The sequence below is a fragment of the Aythya ferina genome, assembly GCF_964211825.1.
Source record: "Aythya ferina genome assembly, chromosome: 2".
NCBI classification, from domain to species: Eukaryota; Metazoa; Chordata; class Aves; order Anseriformes; family Anatidae; genus Aythya; species Aythya ferina.
Window position 1 is genome coordinate 52,569,218 of NC_140297.1, and position 24,581 is coordinate 52,593,798.

The window sequence follows — 24,581 nt, forward strand, 5'->3', positions numbered from 1 at the left end:
AGAAAAACTGTTTGTCACAGAGCAGCAGTTTTGAGCTGCTCGGCTCTGAAAACAAGGTTCTGCTAATTAAAACCTTGATACAGCACGTCATTTAAGTTTATTTAAATATGTACTTAAAGATAAACGCAAAGCATTCTGCTCAAACATTTTGAGGAATATGATCCTTGAGCAAGATTAACAAGTCTTTAATAACACTTGTGTTATGAAATGTCATTATAATCAAGCAGTAAATCAATAGTACAGTAGCATATGCTCAGATCACAAGGGCTGTATTCTGAGGAAGAAAAGAAAGGCCAGCATCCTCGTCTTTTATGGCAGTGATACACGTTATGTGTATCTACACCTTCCACGTGATGCCACTTCTGGTACCTGCAGTCATCCGTGAGGCCATCTGTCTGCATTGCAAGGGGTGGATGGAAAGGGACAGCGATGCTTCCCTGTGACTCACACAACCCTCAGAGCAGGCTAAAGGCAGGGCTCACCAGCACTGAATGGCTCCTACCCCAGCACGCTCTCTTGTTCTGTTTTACGGCTCGCCCCCCAACTCTTTGTGCTCCCAAGGGTCTGGCCTTGTGGCCAGGCTACACAGTACTCAGAGCAGGCAGAGTCACTGCGAGAAGCAGAGATGGTTTTCTGCTGGTTTAGAGCCACACGGGAACAGCTGTGGCTGGTGAAGGGGTGAAGGCACTACCATGGTCAGAGTGCAGAAATACGGCAGCAGAGCAGAGCTTCAGTGGCCTCCACTGAAGCTGTCAAGGATACGCCCTGGTGAGTGAGATAATGCATGTGTTCCCCTGCCTGGCCCAGGCTGAATTAGCACATCTGGGGCCCACATTTACCCCTGCTTTGGAGCACCTTTGCCATTAACACTAAAAACATATCCTGGAGGACACAAGGGCTTGAGATGAAGGAGGTGAGAGGGGAAATAAGACACCTTGCCTCCCCCTTCACCTTGCTCCTCCCGCCTCCCACATGGCTCCGGAACACTTTGTGACTTGAATGCTGTCAATCTCCTCACGGGAGGAATATATTTATAGAAACCCCATCCCTGTGTCTGAACACTTTTATGATACCAGATGTCGGAGGACACGAAGTCGATGAAATAAAGCATAGGGGTCAAAATTATCTGCTGCCAGCAGTGAGATTTACAGTTTCTCCGACGACCGTGGAGCAATGCCAGTTTACTCTGGCAGAGAACCGGGGCTGGCAAGTGGGTACCGATGTAAATAGTTAGGCTGTGCACACTGCTCACACAAGACGACGCTTGTCCTTTGCAGGAGAGATGTTACTAGGAAGGGTTAATGCCTCCTCTTTGAAATATGGCGTGGCAGCTGCAGATGACATCAGATTTTCTGCCATACTGGTTTCTATCAACATACACAACACATCCAGGGAAGTCCAAGCACTGCCTGAGACTGCAATGAGACCGACAGTCAGAAGTATCACAATAGATTATATCATTTCAGGAGTTCATGTGGTTGTGTTTAAAAACAGGGCTATCTTCAGTCTCTTAGGAGAGCAACACGGGGATGGATCTAAGCACTAAGAGTTCAGGCACCTCTTTGGTGATCAAACCACAAAAAACGTGGATCTCAGGTACACACGTGAAACTCACCTGCAACTGAAGCCAGCAGCCCAGGAAGATGCCAGGGTGCATAGCCGAAGGATCCGTATTGTTGTATTTTGGCAGTACACAGCAAAGCTGAGGAGAAGTAGGTTAATTAAAATTCATATGTCATTTCCATTTCCTCTGCATGTCTACAAGACTGTTTATTCTCACCATCTGAAAGAGATTCTCACCATCTGAAAGAGATATTAATTGCTGCTCTTGGTTGGTGAGAATAAACACTACAAGAGATCAAGTTCCCTAGTGAAGCCTTCTCAGTTTTGCTTTTAAAACGCAATGGAACAGCTTGAAAGGGCTGCTCTTATCTGCACAGCAATTGGCTTAAGATGCAAGCCTAGGGTGAGGTCCATTATCGTTTGTCCACTGGCATTTTGCTGACGAGCACCAGAGCAGCGGTTGTTGCCTGTTCCCATCAGCCACAGTCCAACACAGTAAGAGTATTTTGGCGATCGATTAGGCTTAGGTGATTTGCTTCAAATAATCCCCTTTCTTCATTACCGTGGCTCCTGAAGTGATCAGGAATCTGTAGACACCTGAAGTAGGACCTTTCACACAAGCTGGAGAGACACATTATGGAAATGAAGCATGTGTTTGCTCATCGGTATCTCAGCACTGACACCACATCGATGCTGAGATGAGGTCTAACAAATTTTGTGCTCCTGCACTGCCCAGGGTGCATCTTGGAGTCTGCTTATCTTCTGTGAGCATAAAACCCTGTATTCAAACAGAGCATGCAATTTGGTGGTAATTTCTTCTGCTGTAGCTGAGAGCATGGTAATGTGTGTAGACAGCACAGTCAGTGAAAGACAAGAGCTGCACAGTACTCATGACTGGTTTGACTGAAGCATCACTTTCCTTGTGGTCATAGGTGTGTCTTTAGGTGTGCCAGCTCGCCTGCCAACGCAGATGTCTTCACCTCCAGAAACACAAGACCAGCAAAAAACTGGACAGGATCTGAAACGAGGTGTGTTCTGCCTGCTGTTGGGCCCCAGCCCAACTTACAGCAACATTGCTCCATGTGCGTTTCATCAAGGCCCAGGTGGAAATGGTAGGGTTGGAGTGTGCAACAATACACCCACGGATCTTGCTGATACTATGCAGAGGGCTGGTCCACAGCACCGTGAGCCACCCCAAGAAAAAATGTGATTGAACTGAACCCTCCTGCCCACTGCAGGAAAAATTAATGCCTGTGGTGAAGTGAGAGGCGGTAGAGTGAAATACACTTCTAGGTAGCTTTGACCAACCAAGGGAAGTAATCTGTGTGGGCTACTGCTACTCCAGCAGACAACAGGGGAGAGGCTACATACAACATGCAAAACCAGTAGGCATCCACAGCATATGCTGCTGCCATTTCCCAGTCAAAAACAGCTGGGGAGAAATTTTAGAAGGATGCAATATTCATAGCTTGCTTCATTTCACAAGAATCTGGAAATGAGCATCAATATTACTAAATACCTACCAGCAGGCAAAGAGAGAGGTTGGCCACCCCTTAAGCAACAGAATAAAGGTCAGCAAGGCACGAGAAACAGGGCCACTCTGCTTCTGTAGTTGGGCAAGGAAGCTCCAGCCAGCAGACAGCTTTGGATGGTCTCTGAGCACCTGCAAAAGCCACGTAATAATTAGGATTTTGCCAGGGCTATAGACCAGGGTCACGGTATTTTCAAAAATCAAACATATACTACAAAAATGTTGAAAGAAGTGCACTAAAAGCAACAACAGCAACAACAAAACATCTGCTTTGAAATTCTGGCTGACACCTATAAATATAAAAATTCAAAAGTTGGTTGTACAGTATTTGTTAGCCTCTTGAGTTATATACATGGTGTAGATTAGCTGGACTTCAACCAAGCAGAAAGAAGAGGAATTACTGTGGTGTACTTCAAGATAAAATTCTAGATAAGGGACACTCATTATAAGCAATGAATTTCTAAGAAGAGACAGTCTGAGAATACTTCTCAGTTAACAATGTCTTTTTTTATCTCAGCGAGTTATTTACCTGAACACTTTAGTTCTCAAGAGATTTGGAGTGATGCAAAAATCCACCTCTCTTGCAGCATCTGTTTACAAAAGCTGTACCTGCTGCAGAGCCATCACCACAAAGAGAATTTGGCTTCAATGCTAATTTGCTCACCAAGTGTCACTTGAGACAACATCTAGACATGAAGTAATGGATAGCAATCTTCATAAACATATCCAGGCCAAATTCTTCAGTAACATGAAGGCTGTGAAAGCAGATGAGAAAACATGTAAAAGCTAAAGTATTGTCATCCTTCAGGCATTTCTGGGCAAGTCGAGACATACACAGATGGAGCAGACAGTGGGGAGCAATGTGAAGGCCACAGACCCCTCTTGCACATGTTCCCTTCCTTTGTTGCTTCCCACTCCCATCCCCAAGACCTTCCCCCTTTGCATTCTTTGGTGGGTCCTACATTACGTTCATTCTGTGTACACCCCAAATGCTGCACTGCTGCCTTACAACTTGCCCCTATTTTCTTGCTTATACCACCTTCTCACTACTAAAAAAATATCAGGCTGCCTCAATGGGTTGGAGGTTGGAGGGAAAATAGTATTTTGTACCCACTTCTGGCCCACAAGAAGGCAATGGGATTTTAGCTACTGACTTTAAGACAGCAGGAACAGACCCTTACTGAGAAATAAAAAGAGGCTGTTCATTAGATTTGGACACATCTCTCTGTTACACTGCCATATCAATTTGCTGCAATACCCTTGGATCTCGTTCTAATACAAACACATAGGACAGCTCTATCAAATCCAAATAATGACAACTTTTTTTTTAAAAAAAAAAAAAAAGGAATAAATCTTTAGGCTTTTGAGTAGAGGAGAGTGATTCACTGATCAATGCACTGACCCTCTTTCGAAACGCAAGGGTCTCTGTGGAAACACATCATGTGTGCTTGACTTTTGTCCAAAAAGTTCTGACTATGAAATGACACATTGAGAATATATATTCATCCCTACATCTTTACAACAGCACGTGCAGCTGCCATTATTGGTAGTGCAGGAATCAGATACTAAATCCTATCCATCACTTTGAAAATGTCACTCTTTAACACCAGCCCAACAGCTCCAGTGCATCGCCTTCCCTGGAAATGCTCCAGCCATTGTACAAACAGATATTTTGAACATCTACTTCTGAAACTTTTCCCTTCACCTCAAGGGCAGACTGGTCTTTATTTATTGTTATGCATAGAGCATCACAGATTTTTGTGCTGCTTTTTTTTTTTTTTTTTATAAGTATAATGTCTTTGCTCCCAGAAATGATCACACTCAGAGCTGTCTCAGTCCACAAAGAAGGTGATGAGTGCCTGGAAGCCAGAAAAGAAGTGGTGTTTCCAGAACATCTTTCCAATAAGTTTCCCAGTTGATGAGCACAGTTACTTGCATGTCTGTGAGGCACACCACAACAACATCATATATTTTCCTCCTTGACCAATGACACATTTGTGGTAGCCCCCAGATTTCTGCAGACACCAGTCCTATGCCCACCAGAGCAAAATTACATGCATGGCAAAACTCTGGGCAAGAGCACCAGGAACAAGGTTCAATATCAGTCAGAGAGGTGCAGCACCAAATAAAAGGTAGGATCCATGGGAATGAGAAAGACTACAGCCGTGCAGGAGCTGCTGGGGCGTTCCTATTACACATGCATCCTGAGAGCTCGTCCATGCTTTTGTTTTTAATTAGCATTTGTTAACATATGGAGACATTTACCCAGAATGAAGGTTGGTGGAGAGGTTACCAGAAACAGCCTCTCTCTCCCTTTCCCCCATCCCCTTCCCAGTGGGGCAAAGAGGGCCAGCTCTCCAGCTGGTATAAATCTGCGGTGCTCCGCTGATTTACACCAGCTGAGCATCTGGCTTCAAGACATTTCCGATCGTATATAAAAAGAACAGCAATGTGGTGTGCTGCTTATAAATCTCTCTCATGAGCCAAGGCTGTGGTCCTCACCTGTGCCCTGCTTGGCTATGTCACCCTGTAGTGTCCCTTGCCATCTCCTGAGGCATTGGTGGACACCACCAGGCCTGCTCCTGGCCACTGTCACCTGGGGGAAATGGACACGGGACAGCCACCACCCATCTGCTCTGACAAAATGGAGGCAGGAGCGAGGAGGGGAAATGCCTGCCCGTTCCCTCCCCAGCCTTGCGGGGAGGATTAGCTGGCCAGTGTTCATAAAGCGCCCTGAAGGGGTCAAGTGTGGGAGCGATTGATGTCAGCATCGGGGCACCAGGTCTAACAGCTGACCCAGGGTTGCTTGTAATCTCTCTTAATAACAGAGCAAATGGCACCCGCTGCCCGGCCTTCGGTTTGGGAGGGCAAAGCTCGGCCCTGTGCTGACACCCACTTTGGCACAGGAGGCATCACTCAGTCCTAGGAAGGGATGGCATCCCCCAGTGAAGACCACCGCTTCCAGACCCCGCTTGCTCAGCTTTCAAGCCACCTTCATACATGAGGATGCCTTTCCTCCTGAACCCGATGGGACTGGGGCAGGAGCAGCCAGGCCTGGACCTTGCCAGGGCCTCTCCTCCTCCTGCAGCTGAAGACCATGCTTTCAAACCCCATATCCAACTCACGCCCGTGCTCCTTGTCACTGTGTACCATTTCCTATGGGCGAGAGGCAGGAAGATGACTTTGCTTTCCCACAGGCCATATTCAGGCCTGCACACTTTTCCTACTTTTGTCTTGGGTTTTGGTTTGTTGTTTTGCTTCATTTTGCTTTCAGAAAAAGTGACTCCTTTTACAGCAATACAAAAACTTTCTCCAAAATTGTCTAGCATTTGAGTCTTCAGATTAGTCAGGCTTTGTAAGCTGAATTTCTTTTCCTGCCTGTCCTTTGTTAGGAAAACCTCAAACTATACAAACATATCCCATTTATGTTTAAAGCCATATTATTTTCAAAGGTGGCTTCAGTGAGAACAAAATTAAAACAGAACTTGGTAGTATAGGCATTTTTCTGCATTGTGACACCATGTTTTGCCGATCCTTCTGCATTTCCATGATGAACACAACTAATCCATGACAATGTCAGATTGCCCACGTAGCAGCAGCTGCTGCCCCTGGGGGGAGGCGCAGATGATGAAGAGGAAGCACCTCACGTGAGAGCAGCAGTAACTTAATTTGCTTGTCCTCAGAAGGAGTGGCTGGTGCCACAGATACCCACAGGGCCAGGAGATCACCCCAGTGCCTGGGTGACAGGCCTTGGCATGGCCTCGGCATGAAGCTGGGGAAGGAGGCCAGCCTGAGCCGCCCACCACCTCGTTTCCCCCAAAAGAGCCAAAGCAGCTTCATGCTGATCTCCACTGGCCAGAGAGATGCAGCTGAGTGAAGGGGTGATGAGCAATCCAGGGAAAGGCTCAGCCGACATGAACTTCTGCAAAAAGTTCAAAAAAGACCAGAAAGCCAAGGCATTGCCCTCCCTCACCACTTTATCCTCTCTGTTTTCTTCCTCCCACCCCAGAAAGGTGGCAAGGCAGCTGGTTTTAAAGCAGGCAATGGTACAGGCTCAGCCCTGAACCTTCGGAGGTCACGGGGAGTTTTGCCACTGGCTTCAATAGATGGAGAATCAGGGTCACGGTTTGGTGCTTAAGCGGCCCCTCTGGAATCACAGCCCGAGACTGCAATTAGTGCTGATTTATTCTGGGTGACTACAGTTCAACATAGACCAGTACTGGTCTGGCTGCCACAATTCATCCTTGAGATTTGCCAGTAAAGGCAGCAATTCTTTTGATCTTCCTAATAGAGAAAATTGGAGAGCATACAATTAGCCTTTTTTTTTTTCCTCCCTGCCATTTGGATATGATGACAAGTAGTCTGACGGGGAGCTCTGTGCCCTCAGCAGCATGTGCCTCAAATCCTGCTGGCCACATAACGCCAAAGGATTTAAACTCTCCTGACTCCACTCCTGAGCACGTCAAACACGTGTTAGTGGAAAGCGCTTGAAATGAGAGTGAGGGCATTCCCCAGGGCAGGGAGGATGGAGTCCTAGAGGAGCTCACGGTGCTGTTTGATTGCAAAGCAGCTTGCTTTACATAGCTCACTCAGTTTGGTCTAGTAGGGATTGAGCCGTGACCCAAATCCCCAGTTCACAGCAGGGTGAGGGAGGGGTGCAAATCTGTCCTCCCAGCTGCTTTGACATGGGGCTGCTTATTCACTGCTCCTCCAGAGCAACTCAGAGAAGTGCAACGACTGAGCTACACAACACTGGGCAAGTGGAGCAGCAAGTGGTTAGCAGGGTATAAAGCAAAAAAAAGAGCATTTCTTCGGCTATGGGAAGTGAGAGATTTCCAGGATGTATCTCCTACTGTACAAAGGATCCACCAAGGCTGTGATCATTTATCCATGCACTTTGCACAGTTGTTGTCCTTGAAGGTGTTTTTTAAGCGCCATTAAGTGTTCTTTCAATCTGTGGACAAGATGTAATTAAATGCGATGGTTGCTCCAATGACAGTTCTTTTAGCCAGAAAGCAGCGAGCAATCAAAACCCCTTGCTGAAGGGAACAGATGGAAGCAGAAGTTGCCACCCAAAGCAGTGGGTTGAACAGCCAGGCTTGTACAGAAGCTGAGTCACAGGAGCAGAGGGGGGGTTCCTAGAGAAAACTCCCTGCGAATTAGTCCTGTCCTCCTGCCCCTCAATACGGTCATGATTATTTAAAAAAAGGGGAATACCAACCATTACATCTGTACAAACACGCAACAGGAAACCAAATTGTAAAGACACCAGGAATCAGGATCAGACCCTTAGTTTTGTTTGTTCAGATATCAACATCCACTGAATAAAGCCCCCATCACTGGCTGTAATTGGTAGGGCAGTAAACATCCCCAGGGCAATGTGGGAGGTGAATAGGGCAAGGTGTTTGGAGAGCAGAACTTGATTCTCTGGGATCCCCTACTGTTTCAGGAACAATTTGTGAACTTGTGGGAGCAGGGCATTGCTAAATTAGTCTGGGGAAGAGAAGGATCGTGCAAATATGGCTTGGTCATCTCAATTCACTCTGGCATTTCGCTTGATGTTCATCCTGAAGTTCAAGCCAGGAAGCAGCTGAGGAATCCATTCAGCTACAAGCTCTTCTCTTTCCACCCAAAAATATCAAATAACTAGAATTTCACTTGCAACCAGAAGTGCCTGCTGTTCCTTGTGAGCTGTGCAGTGCAAGACATCCTTTTCCCACCACCAATGACAAAGGAGTTGTTTGTTTGTCTGTTTGCTTTAATGATTAAGCATTTATCCTACAGGGATTTTCTTCTTTGGAGGTTAGGATAATGGAATAGACCAGTTTTTTTTTTTTAACAATTCACCTGATGTGGTTCTAATGTTCACAAATCAGCTCAGTTCTTGAATCTCAGGCAGTGGTTAAACATCATATAAGACACCATCCTATAACACGTCTGCATACAGTGCATCATTAGCACTTAGCACACATTTATTCAGAAGAAACAAGCCCTTGCAAACTCTGAATATCCCAGCTTCAAAAAATCTGGTAGAGTCTCTTTTAAAAATCTCCATCAGGAGACGTCCCTCAGTGCTCTGAGAGCCTTCCAGTCATTCACAAATTAACAAGCATAGCGTATTAATGAACTGAATAGCTTAAGATGTGCACGCGGTCTTGCCCTCCACAGGGTTGGGGGCAAACTGTGCCTTTTTGCATAAAACCATATAGGAAAGGAAAAGACAGAAGAAAAAAAATACAAAAAGAGTAAGGCTGCAGGGAATTCAGCAGCACAATGTCCTCCAGTGGTCTTCCACTGTCACAGACAGCCTAAAACTAAGGGGAGAATTATATTTTGTCTTTAGTGATCCAAACAGAGGAAAATCTGTCTCTTCTGCATGCTGTATGTCTCTGTAGTGTATCAAGTGTTGCCATGAAACACAGCAGTAAGATTAATAATAACAATATATATTTGTTGCTACAAATACAGTCTTTTGCATCAAGACCTCGAGGAAGTTAATCACTTCGGTAAATATTTAAGAACATGCTGAAGCCAATGGGATTTAGGTGCTTTCCCTCACTGGGCCCTCGATATGTAAATATTAGCTTCTATTTGATTTGTTCCCAAAATCAAGAAAGCAGTGGATAAGTGAATGCAGGACTGTTATTTGCCATATCCAGCAACACTACAAACAGGGCCACTCCTTGGAATTAGAAACAGTTCAAAACTTTTAAGAAAAACTACTTTTTTACATGGCTGGTAACGATTTTCTGGAATCCATTCCTGCCTTGTCTTCTATACTGCCCCTCGTGGGAGGGAAGCAATGTTGCTTACCTGTTAATCTGTCTCAAACCCCAGCTATCAACATTCCCCAAACTAGGGAAACTCACACAACAAAGGGGAGATCTATGTTACTGGAGAGAAATGTGAAAAAGGGAGTTGCTTTAGGAATGAGGAAAGATACCAAAAGATAGATACAACATTTCTCTCCCCCTCTCCCTTTTTTTTTTTTTTTCTTTTTTTTGGGGGGAGGAAGGAGGTAATGGGACAACAAGCACACTAAAAATAACAACAACAACAAACCCTAAAACCAGTTTGCTCTAGTTATGATAATCCAGGCATAACATTTATATGAGAACATAAAATACAGCACACAGCTGTAAGTAAAACAATATGTGTGTTCCTGAATAAGGGGAAAATAGCTTGCCAATAAGGATATATTTTGAGCAAATGAAAGATGACCTGAAATTGACTCTGGAGTAACAACTCGATTACTTATAAAAATAGGAGGTAGGGGAAAAGAAAAAGGGAGAGGAAGCAGTGGTTGAGAAGAGCTTATGCTATGTGGTATTTGATGTATTTACTTTGAAAAGTTTCCTTTTGATGACTAATAAAAACAATGCCGTAAAAACCACCTTCATGCCAAAAAATAAGATTGACTAGGGATTTTACAACTGATGTGGCTCTACTCACCCAGATTCTCTGTGTCAGAAGGCCACGTTTAAGCTCAAATGGTGCAATTGGACCAAAAGACACCGAATAAAGAATTACTCTGCAGGCAAAAGGAGAAATGAGCATGTGGCACGGTTCCTTGCAAGAGCCTTACCAGGTCTCCAGCCTGCAAATTGTTTCCATGCTGGTGTGCAGAGCAACACACTAGTGTGTCTTGGAAGAGACCCAGCATGCTCACCAGCTAATGCATTTATTTCTTTTAATATATAAGGTGAGATCAGTGTTCATAAAGTACAAGATGGGCAGCCTTGCTAGCTGAAACACTCTGCTGCCACCAGTGAGTAAGTCATTTACCCCCAGGCTCTGGGTTTTCCATACACGAGGCAGAGCTGTGAGGTGTAAGGCAAAGGTGGAGATGGGGGACAACACAATCCCATGCCAGATTGCCGCTCAGCAAGCCTGGTCTGTATGCTTGCAAGGAGTGTTGTGGTGCAGGGCCCTGGCAAATGCTGTGCGAGAACGGTATGCACATTTCCCTGAATATACCCAAGCAATGAATGCCTCAACTGCTCTTACCCACCTCATCGCTCAGGGACATCAGTGCTAAGGAGCCTCTGCAGCTCCCTGGAGTCCCGTCTTCCTGTCGGTGCTGCACGCAATGGCATTTGCCAGACTAGAACTAGTCTGAAACAAGAAAAAGAGGGAGAATCAACTCCTTTTACACCAGTATCAAACTTTTCTACAGTTACCTTTTGTGTGTTTCTTTCAACCTGCATTTGTGATCTGGCTGAAGTCAGATCACCTCTTTGAAGTAAACACCACACTTATCCTTGTTCCTCTTCCCCTCTCCCACGCAGTGGAACTTTTCCCTCCGCTGCTTCTCTTGTCTTCTGAATCTCTGCCCATCTCTCTCCCTCTCCTTCTAAGCCATTTCCTTATTTTTAAATATCAGCCTAAAAGCTGTGCTCTCTAATCTCTGAAGAATGCAGTATTAAGATCAATTGCAATGCACTTCTGCCTAGCTCAAAAGCTGAGGGGCTTCCTTGAAAAATATCTCAGACGATTGCTTTTATAGTGATGAGAGAGCAAAGTTCATGCCTTGTCCTGTTTTCCAGCTAATCTGATCTCACATGAAAGCTCTCCATGATACACAAAGAAATATTTACTATATGAATTTAAGCAACGTTTCCCGCTCTGCAAAAACAAAGTTGGTGTTTGAGCTAGGCTTTCTGTCCCGTGGGTTTCTGATATACAGTGCTTTTAATGGCATCCTGACAGGTTTCTTCTTCACTTTCTCAGCTGGACCTGTTCACAGAAAATAGGAGGACTGAGATTTATGGATTTAAAGCAGCATTTTGTTGCTTTACATGACTAACTCAACAAAGGTCAAGCAGCGAGAAGCAAAGAATGGAGCAGCAAGTACAGATGCAACACAGAGAAGTGAGCCCGATAAATTTTTCCCTTGGAAACACTAGATAGAGGATTGCTTTTCCTTGGAGAACAAGAGTTTGAAACTGAGATGTTGCCACCATTACTGGGATGACTAAAATGTCGAGTGCAACTACTTCATCTTTAATACAGATCTCTGTCCACGGAGAGCAAAACCTTCAGAAAGCAATAAGCCAGCAGAAAGGCACAGTTATTAATCTGGGATATTTTATCTCTTTTCTCTGGATACATCTATTAGCTGTGCATGTGACTCTTTAAAAAAAGCCCTTTCCTATGTCCTCTTCTTACGTCCCCCTCCTTTGTTCTTTTATTGGTTTAAGCTGTAACTTACCGGGTCAAGAAAATCGTTCCCATTTTTATTACAAGTCTCTATAAATAATAAGCCATACATATGTTAGGAGGAAGAACTAGAAATAATTATTTGCCAAAGTCTGTCTTTCCTATCAAAGAAAGGGCAGCCATCATTTGTGTGTGCGTTTTAATAATAGGTATTGTCATGTGCACTGAGCAAAGAAAGGCCTCATCAGAAAAAAAGCAAATGGGAAGAAATCTGTTGGCACCTTGACTTAAACGAAGCCATATTTCAGAGGGCTTTTCACTACTTGTTACTGGGGTGGGGGGGAGAGGGGTTCCTAGCCATATTCATTCTCAAATCACAGATGATCCCTTATCACTCGACTTGACATTAGGCTTTTTTATTCCATTTTATAGGAGGATATGGTCTTTTTTTATATAATTCATTCCAGAAGCCTACCTGCACTCCATTTGTGAGGGAAGATGATGAGAAAAATACCTCTTCATGCAGCTACAACGAAACTGCTTTATCTATAGCACTAAAGAGCAAACCAGCTCAGATGCAGAGCTGGGTTTTCTTTCCTCATCCCACAGGTTCAGCAGAGCATCTCACGGGTAAGGTCTGGGTACTGAGAAGCACTCAGAGGACAGTTGCCACCAGGGGAAGCATGGATGGGTCACTGCAGGCTCTGCCCACTGGTGCAAGCTCACTCTGTATGGGGTTGCAGGGAAGAGCTGTGCTGGCTTGCAAACACTGCAGACTCCGGGAGGTTCGAGTGTTCAAGCATGTCACAGGAGGGACCCGTGAGCTGAGTCCAAGGGGGAGGACAGAGAATCAAGGAAGGGAGAGGGGAGGGAGGAGCTGGGGAGGAAGATGGGGAAGATGAAGGAGCTGCAATACTGTAAACTCCCTCTGGGGAACCTTAAACCAGGGTGAATGCCAAACTCCGCAATGCCTGTACTGGGATGGGACTGACACACACACACAGAAATCCTTTTTATAACTGCTCTAACACAATACATCTTTCTTCCATGGTTTCATTCTCCAGTCTTACAAACACATCCTGCAGTGGCTTTTCTTTCTCACCAGCTCTTTGGCATTCCTGTTCAAACATCCCCTTCACTGATATCTCTTCACCTTTTCTTCCAACAACACTGATAAGGATCCACCCGGTTTATGCACTACTTCAATCCTCAAGCCCACAGCCAGCACTCTTACTGAGTCGGCACCTATTTAAACCACAAACTTTAACGAGGTTTGCTGCTCAGGTGGTAAATCTTTCCCTATTCTGCCCACCAGCCACCCTGGGGTATGCAGCCCAGTGGTGACTGCAGAGTTATGTCCAAGTAGATCTTTGTCTTTCTGAGAATAAGTCTCTGCCCTCCCGCCTGCCGCTATGCATCACATTTATTAAGCTTCCGAGCACCGTGCAGGTAAGCGAGTTTCTGTACAGAACCACACAGCGTGTTGCTTCAGCATTGCTCCAATGCCTTTTTATTTTTTTTATTTTTGTTAAATACACCACTTTCCGACATACACATTGTTGCTACGTTGTGACAAGCTTTTAACTAGCAAGGAAGAAGCTTTCACAATCGCGTTTCTGAAAAGGCTCCAATTTATTTCTCATAAAGATCCTTGGGATAAAAAGCAGATTAATGTTCAGAAGAAAGTTAAATGAAAAATTGAGGCTGCTCAGAGGGAGATGTTAAAGGCTGACTGGCACAAAAGGGTACTTTCTGGCAAACTTCTCGAAGCACTAAAAGAAAAGGGTCAGGAGTCATCTGCTTAAGTAATGATCTCCAAGGCAAAAATATTGGCTGGCCAATCCCATAGCTACAATGGACTATTATATGTATGTTCTATAGGCTGAATGCATCAATTATACTCATCATGTGGCTTCTTGAACATGCTTAACTTGCTATTTCCTTTTATTCGATGTGATAGCACATAAATTAATACAAAGGCATACATGAGAGCATTTTATACCTTCTCTCCTCTGTTTTAAATTTTGAGGGTCAGTGGTTTCATAATGAATAATTTAAAGGGGAAAACTTCCAGAACCGAGGGGGGTGGCAGGGCACGTCTGTGTCTGTGAGAGAAGTTCTGTCCACTAAACACACTTACGCAGGATGAGAAACAGCTTTGCCAATCAATACAGCATCATAATTCCTCTCCTAACAGGAAATGAGGACTCAGTACAATACTGCAGTTTTAACTTTAATGCAATTTAAAAGGAAAAAAATCCAACACCAGATGCTCATCAGAAGACTATTAGATGTTATTACTATATGCTATTTCCCCGAGGAACTCTCACGGTTAAAAATCAACAATAAGCAGCAGCATATACCTTTTTATAGTGAGCCCCTTCAGCTGTAGTTCAGTTCAGAGGTCTGACAGGTCAAAAGACTCATCACAAGTTTGATTATTTCTCAATAGGCAAGCTGAGATGAGGATAATTGCTATGTTTTCACAGACCTTCTCACCGCAGAGGCCCTCTTGCTCTCCTTCCTTCAGGCTGATGTAACATGGCTCAAACACAGTTTTGTGTCCTGTTTCTCTGCTGTCCTTTCCTAGACACGTTTGCGGTTTCATTTCTCATGAAGGACTGAGCACCGGATCATCCACATGCAAGTTACCTCCTGCAGAAAACCACCAGCATGCCACAGCCAGTAGGTATCTGTCTAGATATCAAGGATATTCTGCATATCCAAGGAGGAGATCGTTTAGGCTGCAAAGCCACTGCAAACTGAAATCAAGGGAAAGCTACTTGATGGTTTCTTGGAGGTTAAGTCAATGATTTACCAAAAGTGAGGAACTCCAGAAGTGAGGAAGGGTGGTCAGAGCACAGAGCACTTGGAGTCCCTAAAGGCTCAGGTGACTTTTCTTGCTCTACTGCAGCCTTTTAGGGCCCATCACTCAACAGCAGCAGTCTTAAGGACTAGCAATGTTACATGAAACAGGGACAATGGTACCTCTGTATGCCACAGGGACACGAGGCATTCAAAACACAGTGATCCTAGAAAAGCCTTACATGGATATTAAAACTATTGGATTTCCTTTTAAGCTCCACATACTCCAAAAAAAGCAATATGGAGCAACATATAAGAGCAAGAAGAGCAACACAACAATTCAATTCTGAGTTAGAAGAGAGCCTTAGTTCACAAATACAGATCTCAGGCCTCTGTAAGATCTGGGGGATTTAAGCAGCAATCATACTTCATCAGTTCACATTTCTTTTCCTCAGCCTTCAAATAAACATGAAACATACTGACCCAGGAACCTGGCCTCCTGTAATCGGAGGGTAGTGCACTGCAAGACAAGGAAGCATTGAAACCTGTTGAGGTTTGAAGAAGGAGCCAGGACTCTCAGCATCCCTGCTAGGTATAGAAGGGCAGAACAGAGACACCCTTCTTAGGAACTGGAAACAGCACTACACATCTAGCTCACAAAGTAGATAGGAGGAAGAGTTTTGTGGTGTTGAAGAAACATCCAACAAGGCTTTCTCTGAGGAGGCCGGTGTTCAAATAGCACCAGCTTAATTTTCACAGCAGACATCTCTAAGCAGTCGGCTAAGTAACCTAAATGCTGCAGTGAGAGTGCTGAGAATCTTCTAGGAAATTAAGCCAAACAGCTACAGCACCACATCACTATGGAGTAATTGAACACTTTGATATGATAATTGATTATCATGCATTGATTAAAGCAGGCAAGAGAGCATACACTCTCCAGATGACTTTCAAATTACAAAGCCACAAGCTTCAAAGCTTATTTGGATTCACACAACAAAATACACTTTGTTATTTACAATGAAAAAAAAAAAAAAAGTATCCTCGTAAATGCTGCAAGAATTTTAAAACAATGAGTGGTAAAATGGCACAACTTGAAATAAGGAACTAATCAATGCTATCAAAATGGCTTCAATCTGTCCTGAGGACTCTAATCATTTCCAGATGATAACATGGGACTGATTGGATGTCTCCGGCAGCAGTTCTTATCAAGGCCTGATTATAACAACTACAATAGGAAGAAGAAAAATTGGTTGGTACAGGGTGGTTAAGCAGGCCTGAGGAAACGTACAAACAGTTGTTCAGTTCGGCGTAAATCTACCTGATCTGGTGCATGCAAGGAAAAGCAGCACCTGCTTTTGGTCATTTCCAGCCATGCTTAGATGCCTTTCATAAATTCAGCCTAGCACACGCTGAAAGAGTTTTACTTCATGTTAAGAGCAAACCAATCTGCAACCACCTGCAATTTCAACAAACCAGCAAATCATTACCAAAGCATCTTAACTTGCTTCTTCGTTTTAGATGCCTTTTCAAGCTCTTCTTAATTACAAATTATTTTAACTGCTATGATTCCACCTCTAGAGCTGTAAGGGAACTATGCAGTTGTTACTACTTATTTACATTATTACTCCAGACAGCAGTCAAGACTGTGTTTTCCCTGGCATCGTTAAAAACTTCGCCAAGATATGATCCTGCTCAAAGAGCTTTATCTAAATCTGTGTGACCAGAGCCAACAGGTGGCCGCAACAGAGCAACCAACAGCAGCAGAAAAAAATATCACAGAGCTCAAAGGAAAGCAGTGGGTTCAGGACAAAGTCAGGCCTTTAGTCCTGTAACTACAGCACTACATTTTGGGGCTGAAACCTGATGCCAGAACATGCAGCTCATATCACTCAAAAACTGGAAGCTAACCAGCTTTTCTGAAGAGTTTCTGTAAGGTTAACCACATTTCCTTAGGCAGGCCCTGCATTGCTCAGTTGTTCATGTTATGTCAGAGGAACAGTTCCCTGCAATATGGCTTCGAAGGAACAAGGTAAAATCAGGTGTCTAGAGCCAGGCTGGGACTGATTTGTACGGGAAAATCAAAACAAAGCTCAGGATATACAAAGTCATCCAAAGCAAATACAATTGAGAACTAAGAGAGGCAAAAGCACAAATATTTTGCAATGTGTTTAAGCTGACTGCACTTGGGCTGACCACACAGAATGCTGCTTCTAAGTTAGGGGGTAGGTTAAAAATTTGCTTTGGCACGAGAGGTGAGACAAAAAGAGGAAAAAATCTTTTTTTTTTTTTTTTTTTTGAAAAGGAAGGAATATTCCACTCATGAGAAACATTAATGTGTCTAATAAGAACTTACTGCTGGTGGCTTAGCGTGTCCCTAACGGGTTACCTCCTTGTTTCAGAGGTTTGGTCCATGGAGTGCCACTCCTCAGACAAAGATACAGTGACCTTCACAATGTCTGATGAGCCAGAGAAGTTTGGCTGTGAGAGGAAGCTTTTTTAGGGTGAAAGAGAAGGTTGACACTCTTAAGGACAGAAAACAGTATAATCTTTAAGTACATGTACTCCCTATCTTCACCATCTGAAGTTTAACTCATACATGCCAGAAAAGCATGAGAACTTTACTTAAATCCACATTTCTGGCTTGATTGTTGTGTTCAATGGAACCTTTATAAAATTACCTTGCGCAGATGTGATTGCAGAGAAAGACATAGTCTCCAGTGTCATCACCGTGTCAGCATGGGGCAATCCTGGTAGTGGCAACAGCACGACACCAAACAGCCAGGGGATAACAGAGGCTAACCACATCAGGTGGCGTTCTCCACCAGGACCCAGTTGCCTACTGGTGTGCAGTGATGGGAAGGAGAATCCATGCTGCAGCAGCTTGCCCTATTCAACCAAAGGAAGAATATACCTTGTGTTGAGAACCTACCAAAACTTTCTCCCTCCACACTTGTTTTAGTCTCATCTTCTGAAATATTAAGTGAGCAAGGATTTGCATATAAACAAGATAAATACCTCAGTCAGTCCTTTCAGCAGTCACCATGTCCCAGTCTCAGGGAACATGTAAGCCCCTTCTCTGAAAATAGAACAAAATTCAGCATACAGAGACTTACTTCTCACAATTATTGGCATATTTTTAATCAAAAGCATCACACGCATTGCAGCAATTAAGTGCATGAGTCACGGATTGCGCTCATTTAGAAAGGCTCCCACTTCATGTTATTGCTCACCGGGACCACAAAAGGTGCATGGCAAGGAGGAAAACTGTCCCAGGTGCCATGGGACAGATTTGTAGGCCAGGCTGTTTGCAAATGCACCTGAGTTGTCACCCAGGCTCACACCCTTCTCCTCCTCCTCCCCTCTCTAATGGGACTGCCAGATTCCCACCTGAGATGCCGCTGTTGTGCCGCCTCCTCCCTGGGAGCGTAGGCAGCACTGTAAAGGAGGCTGCTTCCCTTTCCCACCCTTGTCTTTACAACCCCATCCTGCTGTGGGAGTACCTATGGAGCAATAAACGCAAAGCCTGTCCCACAGGGCCTGAAGAGCCTGTTGTGCTGTTCAGGGGAGATGCAAACCTGCCTCCCCCGTGTCCTGTGCTGAAAACCCATTATGGTTATGAGGTTATAAGTGTGTATTGCTATGCAGGCTGAAGAGGAATTAATGCAGCTGGATTTAGAAGGACAAAGAATCTGATGTTCTACTATGATCAATGGTCATTGATCCAATGTTAATTAGTAAAAAAAAAAAAAAAAAAAAAAAAAGAAAAGCACATACACTTATAAAATACTGGAATTACATATAATCGCCTGATTATTCATTCTACCTTAGTATTGGTTCCTTGATGCATTTGACCCCACTTCTAGCAAATATTTCTTATTAAAAATCCTAAGTATATTTAAAACACAATGAAAGGTAAGCAAAGATGCCATCTCCTTCTGTCTTTGTTCGGCTTAGCACTGTGCTTTGCATGAGGAGATGCTTTGCATGAGAAGCTTTGCATGAGCTTTGGGATTTCAATCCCTAATGTTGTCTCATCTAATGTAAACATCTGAAAATGTATAATCTTTTCTTTAATAAAGCTTCTTACAGACCTCTCAAAGTTGATTGTGTCTTGTGAAAGTGAGTTCCATGAGTCAGTTTCCTGTGTGAAACAAAATTTTCTTTACATATTCTCAGTGTCCTGTTTTCTATTCTCAGAAAGTTTCTCATTTTGGTTTCTGTATGAATGAGTTCTTAGAATGCCTTGTTAACCTTGTCTATGGGTTTCTTTCATATGCGTCTTTCTTACCCATTTCCTTTGTCACCAGACACAGACTTTATAATTCTTCACTGAAATGAGCAGTGCATGGGAATTATACAGCTCCAAGCGGTGTACCTGGTGGTATTCACAAATCTCTCACAAGGCCATGGATAACAGCAGCATGTAGTGACTGTCACAGACAAATACCTGGACCTGAATGACTGTGGAGTACCTGTCAACAAGAAAACATTTCTTTCACCATCTGTCTTATTCTCCTCCTCTTCAAAACCCACAGTACCTGGACCTCCTCCTGTTTTCCACACCCAGCTCAGCTACAAGAGGCTCTGCCAGCTCCACAGTGCAGGTCTGCTCCAGCTGACAAGGGGCTGTGGAAGGTGTTGAGCCCCTGCAGAAAGAAGCCCAGTCAATGTGCATCAGCAAATTAGCTAGACATGTGGCAAAGGTCAACACACCATTGCTGTAGGAATCAGACAGAGCCAACAAGGCAGGTAGGAAAAATGAAATCCTTGAAAGTGGTAGAGGAACAAAGTAGAGCAAATTTCTTATGGGGCCTGGAGTGGCATATGGATGGAAAGGGCAGTTTTGCAAAGTTGTAAATTCCAGAAATAACTGAAAGAAAAATAATAATAATAATGATAATAATAAATACTAAAAATAAATAATACTTAAAAAAAAAACTCCAAAACCTTTCCTTCGAGCCGGAATTGAACCAGCGACCTAAGGATTTCTTTCTACAGACAGCCTACAGTCCTCCGCTCTACCAGCTGAGCTATCGAAGGAAGATGAAGAAAGAGTGCCAAGAATGAGTCAAGACTACATCAACAATAGCCTTAGGCTCTAATGGACCTCCATATGCATTGCTTCTCACAACAGCAAAACAGTATCAGAAAAAAGGGCACAAGCCTGGATTTCCCTGCACAATTGGAGTTTGGATACAAAACTGCCAGGTTTCTGCCAAATAGTTCACAGCTCTTGTAAGACTGTTGTTAGTGGTAGCATTAAGGTTGGAACTCCTGTGATGACCCATATGAAATCTGCCTACTGCTTGACGAAGTAATTTGCCTATTCTTCTGTGATCTCGCCACATTTCCTAAACTGAGCTAGGAGAACCGAGAGAACTCCCCTCCACACAATTCCCCACAACAGTTCTCCAGCCAAATCCTGTAACAAGTTAGCCAAAATAAAATAAAAATCAGTTAACGTTCTCCCTGACAGCTTCCAGGGTGAATGCAGAGGAATGAAGGAATAGGATGTAAAGCAAGATAGGATAGAATAGGATGTAAAGACACTAAGGTTTTAATTCAAATCCCACCAACTCCCACGGCCCACATGAGACCTCTCATACACAGATGAGTTGCAGTGTCTGGTGTTACTACCCCAGTGGGATACCCAGCCCCTGAGCCTGGGAGGTTTGAGCCTTTGTGAATCATCTGAGTGCTGCAGCTCACAGCAATGGCAAGCAAAAGCAAACTTCCCTCTTTTTGAACCGCAGTGATTCACTAGCATCTCAGCTGTCTGAAAAGCAGGGTCGGGTAGAAAGCTGTGAGCAGACACTCTGTTTGCTGAAACTATGCCACCCTACTTGTGATGGAAGCGTGTGTAGCCGCGTTACCTTGGTGTCCTGACAGTATATCCCTCCTTAACGTATGCTTACCTCCTCTTCTCTTTGTTATACAGCCCCAGGCACTGGTCTGTTTTAGCAAGTGTGTAGCCACAGGCTGAGGGAAGCAATTTTTGCCCAATGTTGACCACTTGTCAGCCCGTTTTGGAATCTCCATACGTGGAGATATTTAACACTTGATTGGATGCACTTTGAAGTCATACCCTGTCTGGACCAAGAAGTTGGACCAGACGCTCTCCAGAGGTCTTTAACAACCTCATTTACGTGGTGTGGGTCACCCCTTCACCACATACTCAAAAGTGACTTCACAGAGCAGAAGAACTCACAGCAAAACCATCATCATGTACTTCTCTGTGCAGTAAATACAGCTTTTTGCCTCACAATCACACTCTTCTCCCCACCTCACCCCCCACCTTTTATTTATTTTCGTACTAACAAACATCTTAGGCCTCCCTTACACAGATCTTTATAGAAATTAAATAAATTAACTCCCTGATTATGTTTATGAGAACACAGGAAGGGCAGGAAATATTTGCCTTACATGTGAGGTGCTGCGGCGGCCTCTCAGAGGCCTCATCCTAGAACCTGCCATTTACCAGGACATTCACACACACACAGACAAATATCAGGTCATCTCATGATGTGAAGAAAAATATGGACAGAAACAGAACTGCTGGATGCCAGCAGGGCAATATCTGATCTCTCGGGGGTCAGATGGCCTTGGTGGGAGGAGGTCTGGGAGATACCCATATGTGAGAATGCAAGGCTAATCTTGTGCTGGAGAAAGAATGGCACAACAGATAACACACACAACCGTGGATCAGCAAGCTCCTAAATCAGAGCAGATAGTGTGGCCCCAGGGCTTTAATCTTTTCCAGTCTCCGGACCACACAGCATTTTCCAGGGGCACTTCAGGCTCCCTTCATGCAAATTTAAGCCTATTGTCATGAGACTGCCTTATCTGAGTTACCTTTCACATACCCCTTAAAAATAATTCACCAGTCCCACCCATGCACTCAAAAGACCCCCAAAATGAAAATCACAGCTCTATTCAGTTTAACTTATTGGCACTGTCATCTAATCCAGTGGTGGGGCACCAAACACAGACTTTGGGGGAAGTATCACCATTTCTTTGCTGACAAAAGTTGTTACTGGGGAAGATAACCCTAAACTACTTGTTCTTTCCTATAAAAAATCAGTGGCAGTTAAGTCAAGACAATAATTCAAATGGAATCAGATAAAAAGTGGATGCTGTTACTATCTATGCATGAACAAATGGGATGCAGAAACCACAGTGTTGCCTTGACAATAAAAAGCACTGGAGTTTTCTTTTTTTTCTGGAACTTGCTAGCTGTGGTGCATGGGTGATTTGTGAGATAGACTCCTAAACTACAAGTGTACCCCCCAGGGCAGCTTTTCAAAGTGGATATTCATAGGAAAAAAAAAAAAAAAAAAAAAAAAAATTAATTTTTTCTTCTCTCTCTCTCTTTTTTCTTTTTTTTTTTTTTCTTTTTTTTTTTTTTTGAACTTGGTAGGCTTTGAATGCTTAACAGAATTAGATTCTGGCATGGAGATCATGAAAGATCTCTGATTATTTCGATTCTTTTAACTGATTAAATGAAGATACCAAGCTCTGAGAGTCATGTGAGCAGAGCCCTGAGCTATATAAAGGGAACAGCTCACCTGTTTCATGTTGTGTAGAGTAAGATGAAAGGAAAGGATGTAGCTTGAAAGCAGGATGGAGAACAGCCAGAGGTAAAGCTCCTAATAGCTGGACTGTACAATTAGACTTGGTAATACTATGTGTTTTGTTAAGCTTCAATTAGCATATGATGGTCTCCAGTGTTTCAGATGCATAGACTGACTTTCTAACATGGCTTTAAATGGCTTAAAGATGGTTTTCTCCAATGAAAAGCTTTAAAAATCTCGTTGATTCTGAGAGACTTTGAGGGCTGTTTTCTCCTATTTTAAGGCAGAAAGAAATACATGCCTTAAATATGAGCATTAGATGTGAATTGCAATGAATTTGTGAAGTCTTTATGTTCACTTTAATTCTACCTGGTCTGTGATACAAGCCTCCAGTCAATTGCTGTGGTTTCTGCACTGCCAACTACTGATGAATTTAGGATATCTCAATATGACAGCCTTGTGTGACACCTCTGCAACAGAGGAGGAGGTTTTAAGTACTGCTACTCACAGCAACTTGAATAAAAAGTCTGAAGCATCAGTGAAGCAATCATCTCTGTCCACCTACCTGTTGAAATTCAAGATAGAAATCTCTTTGGGTCAGATTCAGACTAAGACTTTGTACTTAAAGGCTGAATAGCAGCTGGCATAACAGACCCCCAGCCCTGCCTGGTGCCCCCAGGCTCTGTTGTGATGTAAATAATATGTACAACTCCTTGGGCCAGCTTCAGAGATAACTTTAATAATATCTCAGTGTGTGTGAATGCCAAGGGGCAGGAAGGTGGGAATGCAGAAGGAAAGGAACTGATGGGGGTTTCATATAAAGGCAGTTTGATTGCACTAGCAGTGTAGGCTGCATTTCAGGAAATGCAGAGTTTATAGGCCAAAACTTACCTTATTTGTCGTGCTCAGAGAACTCACTTAGCACTTCTGATGCTACACTGCTATCAGTAATAGACATTCAGAGGTAAGTATCTTACAGGTATTCAAAATCTGAGCTTATACTTGCTTATATATGCTTATACTTATATATGTATATAGCTTAATTTTGCTGTGTAATAACCTTTTAAGTCTGGGGTGGACTTTAATGCAAAAATATTTCCTTTACAGCTAAATTATATTAGTTCAGTACTTTTCATATGTATGACCAGTTCCATAAGCAATTAAAGTAACTGCAGTTTCTGTGGCAGTGCTCAGACATTAGCGTCAGACAACCTCTTTCAAGTGTTATCTCTGGAGCTGGCCCAACAGTTCAGCACCAGTCACTATTAGCAATTACACAGGTGCCTGAGAGCTCACCCCACCAGTGGGTACAGAAAGAGGTAGTCTGTGTGTTAATTGTCGAACTGTTCTTCAAGGAGTTAAACACTCAGCCCTGCGAGTTAAGCTGAGAAATGTAGCAAGTAGTATTCCCGTCTTCTCCCCCACAGAGGGTTCCAAGTCTTGCACTTCTCCTGGTGAAAGACAAGATTAATAATGTGTGAGCTCTTCTGAGATGATGATCAGCCCAGAAAGTTTTGATAATTGGGTGGCAATTAACCACTGTCAGGACATGACATTATTCAGATACAATGGACTAGTGCCTAGCTGCTGGAAATCATAAGTCATCAGAGAGCCTGACCCCTGTCTATTTTAGCTTAGTTTCCATTCAATGATTATCATGTTGGACTTCTTTTAAGCAAAAGTTCAGCTAATCGCCAATAGGCTCTCTGTTTAAGTCCTGGTCTCATCGAGATGGCAAGGCAAATGAGGGTATTTCTGACAGACACTTTGTTCTTTCCAGCCTCGTGTCTTTCCGCTGCATGTAAATATTGCTTTGTGACAGCAGTTGCAAAGGCTGTGGTCTTCCCTGCAGGTTTTGGTGTCGGTGAAACCCTGCATCATCTGGGGAAGGGCGGCAGCATGGAGCACAAAAGCAGCAGTGTTTGGGCTACCAGAGAGCCCGCTGCCTCCTG

The 24,581-nt window shown here is 43.7% G+C and overlaps 1 long non-coding RNA gene across 16 annotated transcripts in view; it reads right to left on the reverse strand.

The window, feature by feature from the left end:
• Positions 1–24,581, reverse strand: part of LOC311430867 — a 76,455-nt gene that overhangs the window by 15,219 nt on the left and 36,655 nt on the right. For 3 of the 16 annotated variants that reach the window (XR_014689082.1, XR_014689084.1, XR_014689085.1), the window contains 9 exons: positions 23,521–24,080; positions 19,347–19,704; positions 18,074–18,134; positions 17,737–17,944; positions 11,106–11,209; positions 10,547–10,625; positions 3,759–3,849; positions 3,087–3,226; positions 1,616–1,702 (listed from right to left, as the gene is read on the reverse strand). This is a non-coding gene — a long non-coding RNA (uncharacterized lncRNA). Of the gene's footprint in view, positions 1–1,615; positions 1,703–3,086; positions 3,227–3,623; positions 3,850–9,373; positions 9,409–9,937; positions 9,988–10,546; positions 10,626–11,105; positions 11,210–17,736; positions 17,945–18,073; positions 18,135–19,346; positions 19,705–23,520; positions 24,081–24,581 lie in introns of those variants that run through there. The other 13 variants (XR_014689079.1, XR_014689080.1, XR_014689081.1 and 10 more) reach the window with 11 other exon arrangements.